The sequence below is a fragment of the Helianthus annuus genome, chromosome 3, assembly GCF_002127325.2.
Source record: "Helianthus annuus cultivar XRQ/B chromosome 3, HanXRQr2.0-SUNRISE, whole genome shotgun sequence".
Classification (NCBI taxonomy): domain Eukaryota; kingdom Viridiplantae; phylum Streptophyta; class Magnoliopsida; order Asterales; family Asteraceae; genus Helianthus; species Helianthus annuus.
The window spans coordinates 166,779,625-166,789,433 of record NC_035435.2 but is presented as its reverse complement, the minus strand read 5'-3'; the positions used below and the strand labels follow the sequence as shown (position 1 = coordinate 166,789,433).

The window sequence follows — 9,809 nt, the reverse complement described above, 5'->3', positions numbered from 1 at the left end:
GCAACTGCACTTGCAAGTGAACTTGTAGAAACAGCAGACCAAACTGTAAGTTGAATTTTGGCCAAAGTGCAATTGCACTTGCAAGTGAACTTGTAGAAACAGCAGACCAAACTGTAAGTTGAATTTTGGCCAAAGTTTGACCAATTTGAAGTCAAACTGTTACTAGGTGCATAGTTGGCCAAAAGCTCCCACCAAAGTGCAACTGCACTTCCAAGTGCACTTGTAGAAACAGCAGACCAAACTGTAAGTTGAATTTTGGCCAAAGTTTGACCAATTTGCAGTCAAACTGTTACTAGGTGTATAGTTGGCCAAAAGCTCCCACCAAAGTGCAACTGCACTTCCAAGTGCACTTGTAGAATCACCAAACCAAACAGCAGAATCACCAAACCAAACTGCAGACTGACCAAAACATACCAAACAGAAAGCATGGTCTTCAATTTTTGAGTCAACCTATTAAAGTGAACACAATGACCATAATGGAATATGTACACCAATATGTGACTCAATCAACAACAGAAAAAGTCAAACAACACTGAAAAGTCAAACAACACAGAAAAAGTCAAATAACATAGAAAAGTCATAGATTGACTACTTAACTGGTCCCACATTACTAGAAGGTGTTTTTAGACAAAATATTAGAGTCATACATAACATTGTCTACTTAATTAAGTCATACATAATAGTGCCACAAACACAAAAGATCACATATAACTTCAGCCTTGATTGGTCTTTCTCTTTCCCTTTTGACTTGACTTGTTGGTTCCCTTTTGACTTGACTTGTTGGTTCCCTTTTGAGTAGATTTCTGAGTTGCCTCTTGAGTGGACTGCTGGGTTGCCTCTTGAGTGGACTGCTTTGTTGCCTTTTTAGTTGACTTCTTCTGTCTCTTTGGAGCAGAACCACCTGAGACACAAACTTTAAGCCATGTAATTAACAAAAGAATAAACTTAAACTTAATAACATTTACCTTCAGTTGTTTTCCCCTTCTCAGTGCACTTTCTTTTGTTGTGACCTCTAGCCCCACAGTTACTACATTTCATTATAACCCCATGCTTTGTGAGTTTCCCAGGCCTTTTTGGATCTTCATGAGGATCCCTCTTCCTATTCTTCTTGGGCCTACCAGGAGCAGATTTGATTGGTGGTGGATCCATTGGCTGATTGATCTTGGTCCAATACCTTTCACTAGGCAATGGAGGTATTGAGAACTCATAAGCCTTCATGTATGTATCTTTGTGATAACACACATCAACATAGTCTTCAGCATTCTTATGTAAAAAACCAACAACAGCACATACATGTTTACAAGGATATCCCCTTAAATCCCATTTTCTACATGTGCAGCTTCTCTTTTCTAGATCCACAGAGACATCATCAAAATCCCTTACTTGAAAAACTTGATATGATGAGGGATACACCTCACATCTATAAGAAGCAGCTTTTGAAAATTCAAGTTTTTCCTGGATTTTAGGGCATATGATAACATCTATGGCAGCCATTTTTGTCCTTTTTGTCACTAACCTACTCATGACCTGAATCCTTATATCCTCTAACATATGAATTATGTGTTTTGACCTTGCATTAGTGATAAAACCATTAAAGGTTTCTGCCATGTTGTTTACTATTACATCACACTTGGTGTGGGTGTTCAAATAGCACCTGTTAAACCAGTTGGGATTCTGCTTCAGTAAGGCCTCTACAGCATCAGGATTGATTGCTTTCATGTCTTCAATTGCTTGTAGATAGTCACTTTCAGAGTAAGCCCTAGCTGATTTCCAAAACAACTCTTTCAGCTCCTCATCTTTGAATGATTTGTGCCAATTTGCATAGATGTGCCTTGCACAGTTTCTATGCTCTGCATAGGGCCACATCATTGAAACAGCATTTAACAGACCCTGCCAAAGCATTTAAACATAAGTAATGAATAACTAAATAACTGATTTAAGAAGACAGAATTGAGTAACAACCTTTTGCTGGTCAGAAATCAATGTCCATGAAAGCCCAACATCATTTACTTCCAAACATAGCAGTAGCTCATGCATGAACCATTCCCAACTGTCATTGTTTTCTCCTTCAACAACTGCCCAAGCCACAGGATACATTTGGTCATTAGCATCCCTCCCAACAGCAGTTAACAACATTCCTCCAAGGAAGGTCTTTAGAAAACACCCATCTAAGCACAACACCTTCCTGCATCCAGCTAGAAACCCTTTTTTAAGACCATCAAAACATACAAACAGTCTGAAGAATGCTTCACATGTGGCCTCTAGATCTAGATTAATGAAACCTGGTGGAGCAGTTTCCAACTTGAAAGTTGATGATGGATTTGCTTTCCTTAATGCATTCAAATATGAACTAATCTTACTGTAATGATCTCTCATTGATCCATGAAGCTTCTTATGTGCACTTTTCTTAGCCTTATAAGCCAACCACTTACTTATAATCACCTTGTACTTTTGTCTGACAGCAGTTATGATTTCCTTTGCAGACCAGTGTGGTTTGGCCTTAAATAAAGGTAGGAACTCATCACCTATAAACTTAGCAGTTAGTTGCCTGTTCTTTATCATGTTTCTTTGGCAAGTGTGATGGTTTTTCACACTTTTAATCATGTAACACTCTTTCCCTGGGTGCATTGAACAAAATAGATAGAAAGGACACCCTGCTACACACTTGATTACTACACGACCTTCTTGTTTGCTATCACTCTTTGCTATGAAAAGATTCCTGCCATTAGACACAGCATATCTTCTAACTGCCTCCTTAAAGGAATCCCTTGAAGCAAACCTTGTCCCAACTTTCCAAACAAACTTCTTCCAGTTAGTTTGTGCACTTACACTAGGAGCAGTTTCCTTAAACTTTTTACCTCGAACATCATCTTCTTCACTATCACCCGGTGTGGCAATATCACCATCTGATTCTTCATAACTACTGTATCCCTCTACATGTGCAAAACCTGCATCATTAGATTCATGCAAATTACCTTCTTCTTCATTATGTTTGATACACTCTTCAAGTATCTTCTTTGTGGCTGCTTCTTCATCCTTATAAGCTTGTTTAATTGCATCTTGTGATTGTTTCCATTCAAAATCTTCTCTGTCTGAATCTAAGCCAACCAATTCTTCCAAAACCTCATCCTCATCAGAATAACAATCCTCATCATCATCACAACTGGACTCTTCATTGTAATCACTGTCTTCACTGTCCTGTTCTAACACAGCTTCTTTATCACTATGTTGACCAAAGACTTCTTCCTGTACAACCTCTTTTATTGATTCTTTCACAACCTATTTAAGATTTGTTTCCTTATCTATATCAAATGCCCATGAAGCCTCATGTACTGGTTCTTCAACAACCTGTTTAACAGCTGATGTACTTCCAGATCTAGGGACTTCAGGAGTTGTAAAACATTTACCAGATGCCCTACCCACTTTCACGTGTACTACTTTTTTTCTGGGCTTGGGTACTAGTTTTTTGGGTTGGGCTTGTCGTTTAATGGGCTGGGAACTAGACTTAGGTTTAATGGGTTGGGTACTGGACTGGCAACTGGACTGGGCCTGTGGTTTACTGGGTTGGGAACAGTGGTGGGTCTTATGTTCAGACATAATTGGGCTATGTTGAATAAAGACTTCAATGAACGATTCACTCCACTTTTTAGCCTTAATTGCAAGTTCCAACACATCTTTATCATCACGAAACAGTTTAAAATCACCATTATCCGCATCCATCCCATACATATAAAAATCCCTATTTTCATACTCGTTGGTTTCCATTACATAAACAACTAGCTCAAAGTATACGATATGATCAAAATCCATTTGGATTAACTTAGAATTACCATCAATATACTGAGGTTGATCAAAAGAGAAATCAAGACAACCACCGTACCAAAGCATAACATCTATACGCTCCATAACTTAAATCAGTGTGTAAAATTACAATGCAATCAACCCTAACATAAACCTTACCTCTTGGGAGTCTGAATTTTGCCTGCAATCATCGATGATCAAGAAACTAGGGTTTGATCGCCAACATCGAAGTGAACTGGTGAACTGGGTTTTGATGAAATGCAACTGATTAGAGAGGGAAAGGGGGTATTTATTGAGGCTCTGTCCACGTGTGCTTACAAGTCATCATTTAAATGCCACATAGGCTTAAAATACTAACTCAGTTAGTGTTTTTTTAACGAAGGGGTGATAGTGACACCAACTTGTCGAGTAGAGGGTGGTGGGAGCCAACTTGAAAGTTGAGCGTGATATTGGCCAATTTTACATAGTTGAGGGTGATACAGTCCATTTCCCCAAATTTAAATTTATCTTATTTTCAAACTTAAAAATATAAGCGATCCTTTATTCTTATTTATATAATTTAAATGTTATATGGTGTATCTTAAAAAAATCTACATAATCCATTGAGAATAAGAGATGATAAATATCGCTCATACTTTTATCATCTCGCTCATACTTTTCATATATAATCATGCATCATGCCTAATAAAATATATTAGTATACTCACATATTCTGCTGAAAGTAGTTTTAGCTACTATTATAAACTTGTGTTATATTATTTAAACAATAAATTATTAACCCATATTTATATAGGGTCAGGATTTAGAGAGAACGGTGAGAACGATTTTGGTGGTGACATGTAGCACTGATGTTAAATTACACTAATGGGTAATATTGTCAAAAAACCCACTCACATGAACTGGGTGTTCAAATAAAACGTTATAAAAACACTCAATTCAGAAAAACGCCAAACACTCAAAAGCTATTTTTTTAGCTATAATTTACAACAGCTCAAAAAAACCATTTTTTGAACGCCATAAAACACTCAAAAGCTATTTTTTAAGCTATAATTTACAACAGCTCAAAAAAATCATTTTTTAACGCCATAAAACACTTAAAAGCTCTTTTTGATCTATAATTTATAACGGCTCAAAAAAACCATTTTTTGAGCCATATAGCTCCCAGTTAAAACGCCATAACAAAAAAAAACTATTTTTTTGAGCTATAAATTACAACTCAAAAAAACCATTTTTTTTGAGCCAGCTCCAAATTCCCAGTTAAAACGCCATAACAACAACAAAAAAAAAAAAAAAACAAAACAAAACAAAAAAAAAAACACACACTATTTTTTGAGCTATAAATTACAACAGCTCAAAAAAACCATTTTTTTTAGCCAGCTCGCAGTTAAAACGCCAAAACAAAAAAAAAGCTATTTTTTGAGTTGTAATTTACAAAAGCTCAAAAAAATCATATTTTGAGCCATCCACCTAAATTAATATTTTTTGAGCTCAGAAAAATCATAATTTGTACTGTAAAAACACCATAAAACACCCAGTTCAGAAAAACGCCATGAAAAACTCAGTTGAAAACGCCATAAAACACTCAGTTCAGAAAAACGCCATGAAAATACCTAGTTAAAACGCCATAAAAATACGTAGTTCAGAAAAACGCCATGAAAACACCTAGTCTAAAGCGCCATAAATCACCAAGTTCAGAAAAACGCCATAAAACTCAGTTAATTTTTTTTCGAAAAGTATAAATTGTATACTCGTTGGAAAGATAAAAAAACGCTGAGTTTTATGGTCTAATTTTTTTCGAAAAATAATCACATATAAAAAAGTTATTGTCATTTAAATATGATGGGGAAAATGACATGTGATTAGCATGTGCACCTTTGTTTGGATCTTCCTATTTTACCCCTCCTGGTAGTTCCACGACCCCTATTATTTACAAAAATGTCACCGCATCAATCTCAGCCACAAACCAGTAAGATCTTGTGGCTGAGAATCGTGCTCACCGTTCTCACACTTTGAGGCGTTCTCTCCTGATCCTGTTCCTATTTATATATTATCAATTTACAATAACTAATATGGGTTTTTAAAAATATAATTTTTTTATTATTTAGTATATAAGATTACATTTATTTAACCCGTACAATATACATGGTTCTTAAAGGTATAACTTTTTTATTATTTAATATATAAAATTATATATATTCAACTCGTGTAGTAAACGAGATTTTAAAAAATATATATATTATTTTATTATTTTGTATATAAAATTACATTTATTTAACTTATGTAATACACATTCTAACATAGTATGTATATATGTTGAATTGGTGCTAATAATATTGGTCTAACAAACCGGTTGTCAAAACGTTTTTTTTTTTTTTTTCAAACAAATATCACAATGAAATCTTTTGTCTTAACATGTATTTCAAATCAAACATGTTTTAAAAGTATATTTCTTAGGCTCTGTGTGTTTTAAAAATGTTGATTTTTAAAAATTGTTTTTTTTTTAATTATTAACAATCGACATTTTTAAAACATACATAGGTTAACAAACAACTTTAACAAAGTCTAATCCTTGAGCATACTTAAGTGCATCCTCAAGAAGTTTTATAATAATCGTCACAATCTTTTTCAAAATTAATTTTTTTATAGTATTTAAGTGTTCTTCACTGATTTACTTTATTACATAGTACAGATATAGATATAGATTTATGTTATTTGACATATATATAATTTCAGAAAATTAATTTCTTTGTGATTATCATAGCATGTTAGAGTACTCCCCGAATTCTCTCCACCCCCCCCCCCCAACCGAGTACTCTCCCCTAGACCGAGTACTCTCTACTCCCCGCTCGACCGACTAGTGCAACCATGATACGAACTAAAAGAATAGATGGATAATAACAATAATAATAATACACTTTTTATAACCAATCATGTTTTACGCATATTTAACATCCCTTGACGGGGTTTCATTACTTCTCCAACTCACTATACGTGTGATATCTCCTATAACCAGTAAACTCAATCCATAATATCTTAATTTAAAAATTCCTGAAACAATTTCATCCACATACAAGTAAGTACGTTTATACAGCTGCGTACGTAATTTTTATCTTTATTTTGCCGAAAGAGATAAAGCTAACAGCAAACGCGGAGTTGGGTGTTTGAATACTCGATGACCACATCCATTGACAATATTATCCTTAACAGTCTGATTATGACGTTTGGATTTTAGACCAAATAATAATCATTACCGTTAAATGTTAATTGTATTCCACTCGGTCAGAAAAACAAATAATAAATAACAAATTGGATACCATTCCACTCGATTCTATTTCGATAAGGATCGTTTTTCCGGATTTATTAGGTTTTCTTCTAAATTGGTGTATAAGTATTATCGTTTAGTGGAGATGGATATGATCGGATGGTTCCGTTGATGACACGATGATACTCCAGTTGTTCGTCAGTGATTCAAATTTGTCGTTAAAAAAAGTAAAATGCCAAAATGGTCCCTAAGTTTATGTCTCTTTTGTCACTTCAGTCCAAAAATAAAACCTTTTGTATCTAGGTCCCTGAGGTTTTAGTTTTGTTGTCATTTTCATCCAATAGACAAACTGGGTTACAATTTTTTGTTAACTTCTCTCATCTTTTTCGTTTTCCTTATTTAATTAAAAATATATTGTTTGTTAACTTTTCCCTTTTTTTCGCTTTCCTCATTTAATTAAAATATATTATGGCATACAATGATGATTGTACCCTTGATTTAAATGAGGAAAACGACAAAAAAAGAAGTTACCAGAAAATTCTAACCTAGTTTGCTAAGGCTAGAGAGTATGGTGATGGTCCTCCAAGGGAGGATGATCCGCCACGTAGGCGCCACGTCATAGTCCTCCCAAGGATGGTCCATTCCACAAAACTATAGGGTATGGGAGGATGATCCTACCCCACCACTATGTACAAGTACCACCAGCCTAATGTACAAATCACAAACAAAGGGGGCCCACCAGCTTGGATCGTCTTGAACGTCCGCAGCTCGACGTCGAAGACGGTGACGGGGGCGGGATGCCATGCTGCCGGCGCCGTTCCTAGTCGGGTATGGGGACGGACCCCATAACCACCAGCCTAGTTAGATGAAAATGACAAAAAAAAAAAAAAAAGAAGAAAAAAACTTAAGGATCTAAATACAAAAAGTTTCATTTTTAGACTGGAGGACAAAAATGCTCAAAACTCAGGAACAATTTTGTTATTTTACTAAAAAAGAAAATCCAAATAAAAACAAATAATAAATAACAAATTGGATACCACTCGGTCTCACCAAACCAAACTTCCCATTGTTTTTTGCATATTAACCCCACACGTTGGATTCTCGAAGAGTCAACGATCTCACCCCCTCTCCCTTTCTAGACCAACAAACAATATTCTTAACTTGTCATATATAATCAACTCGTTCCACATTTTTGAAAACCACTACCCCAAAAACAAATACAAGCAACAAAAATTTCCGAAAAGATGAAACTTGTATGGTCTCCGGAGATGGCCGCAAAAGCTTTCATGGACACCGTTAAATCGGTATGTTTATCTTTTCCTTGTTCGATTCATTCCAGTTTCCAGGGTTCTGGTCTGGAAGCAGTTTTTCTGTCTCCTAAATAGAGGTAAGGTTTACCCTGACCTCAACTTTCTGCGGTCCCTACTTTATAATAGGGATATTATTGTGTACAATTGTTTGTTACCGAATTTTAATGTATATTTTTTTAACTTTTAAATAGTGTGAGGTTTATCAAGGATCAAGTGTGACAGAGTTGATATCTACGATGGCCGCGGGTTGGAACGCGACGCTCATCGTCGAGACATGGTGTCGCGGCGATATGTTAACAACAAGCATTGGGTTGGCGGTAGCGTCAACCCACACGTGCGGTAGGCACGTGTGCATAGTCCCCGACGAGGATTCGGGGACAGAGTACGTCGCCAGCATGGCGAAGTACGGTATGTCACCCGAAGTGATCGTCGGAGACCCAGAGACGGTGGTTAATGAATTGGATGTTATCGATTTTTGGTCGTTAATTCGAGAAAACATGAGTTTGCTCGGGTTTTAAAAGCGGCGAAGTTCGGCCACCGCGGGGCGGTGTTGGTTTGTAAGAACGCTTGTTCAACGGTGGTTTCGGGTTTCCGGTTGCGGAGTTTGTTTGACGACGGTGGATCACGGCGGATTGTGAGATCGGTGTTTCTTCCGGTGGGAAATGGGCTGGATATTGCGCACGTGGCGGCGGTTGAATCCGGGTCGGGTTCAGGTAAAGTGAAAAATAGCAAGTGGATTAAACGGGTCGATAGGGAATCAGGTGAAGAATTTCTGATCCGAAAGTAGGAAAGACTAAAGGGTTTTTTCTTAATTTTGTATTTATTTTGTTAATTTTTTTTGTAATTATCACATTTTATATACATGTATGATAGTTTCTTTCAAATTTAATGATCAAAATTTGATCTACATGTGGCGAAACATCCTTTTTTCGACATTCATAAATCCTATTATATATACAAGTGGATTCGCCCCGTGTGACGTAGTGAGATTTTGGTCGGTATTAGTTGAGATCGTTACGGTTGTGGTTTACAATATAGTAGCAGAGTCAGTCATGATGTTCTTAAAATGATATCAACGCGTAATTTGCATCGATCAAAAACCATTAAAATGAATAATCTTACCGGCTTCACTAATAACGATACATGTAACAATGTTGTTCGATTAGAGTTGATTCGGTTCGTCACCTTGGTAGTGGCAATCATTGTAGCTTATGATAACAAAAAGAAACAATCTATTTTGGATGCAATTCCATTATTAACTAAATTTATAATGAAAGTACAAATATTAAGCGTAGCAGCTGTATATTTAGTTTTTTTAGAGAGTTAACAAACATAAATTATTAGAGAAAAATCACATAAACTGAAGGTAAAAATGTATAATAATATAGAGTAAAATTATTGTACAAATAAACTTAACATAATAAATGTAAAAAAGG

General features: G+C 35.8%; 1 pseudogene; it reads left to right on the top strand.

Annotated features, from left to right (window-relative positions):
* Positions 1 to 8,194: 8,194 nt before the first annotated feature.
* LOC110930555 lies at positions 8,195 to 9,280 on the top strand (annotated as a pseudogene).
* Positions 9,281 to 9,809: the final 529 nt, after the last annotated feature.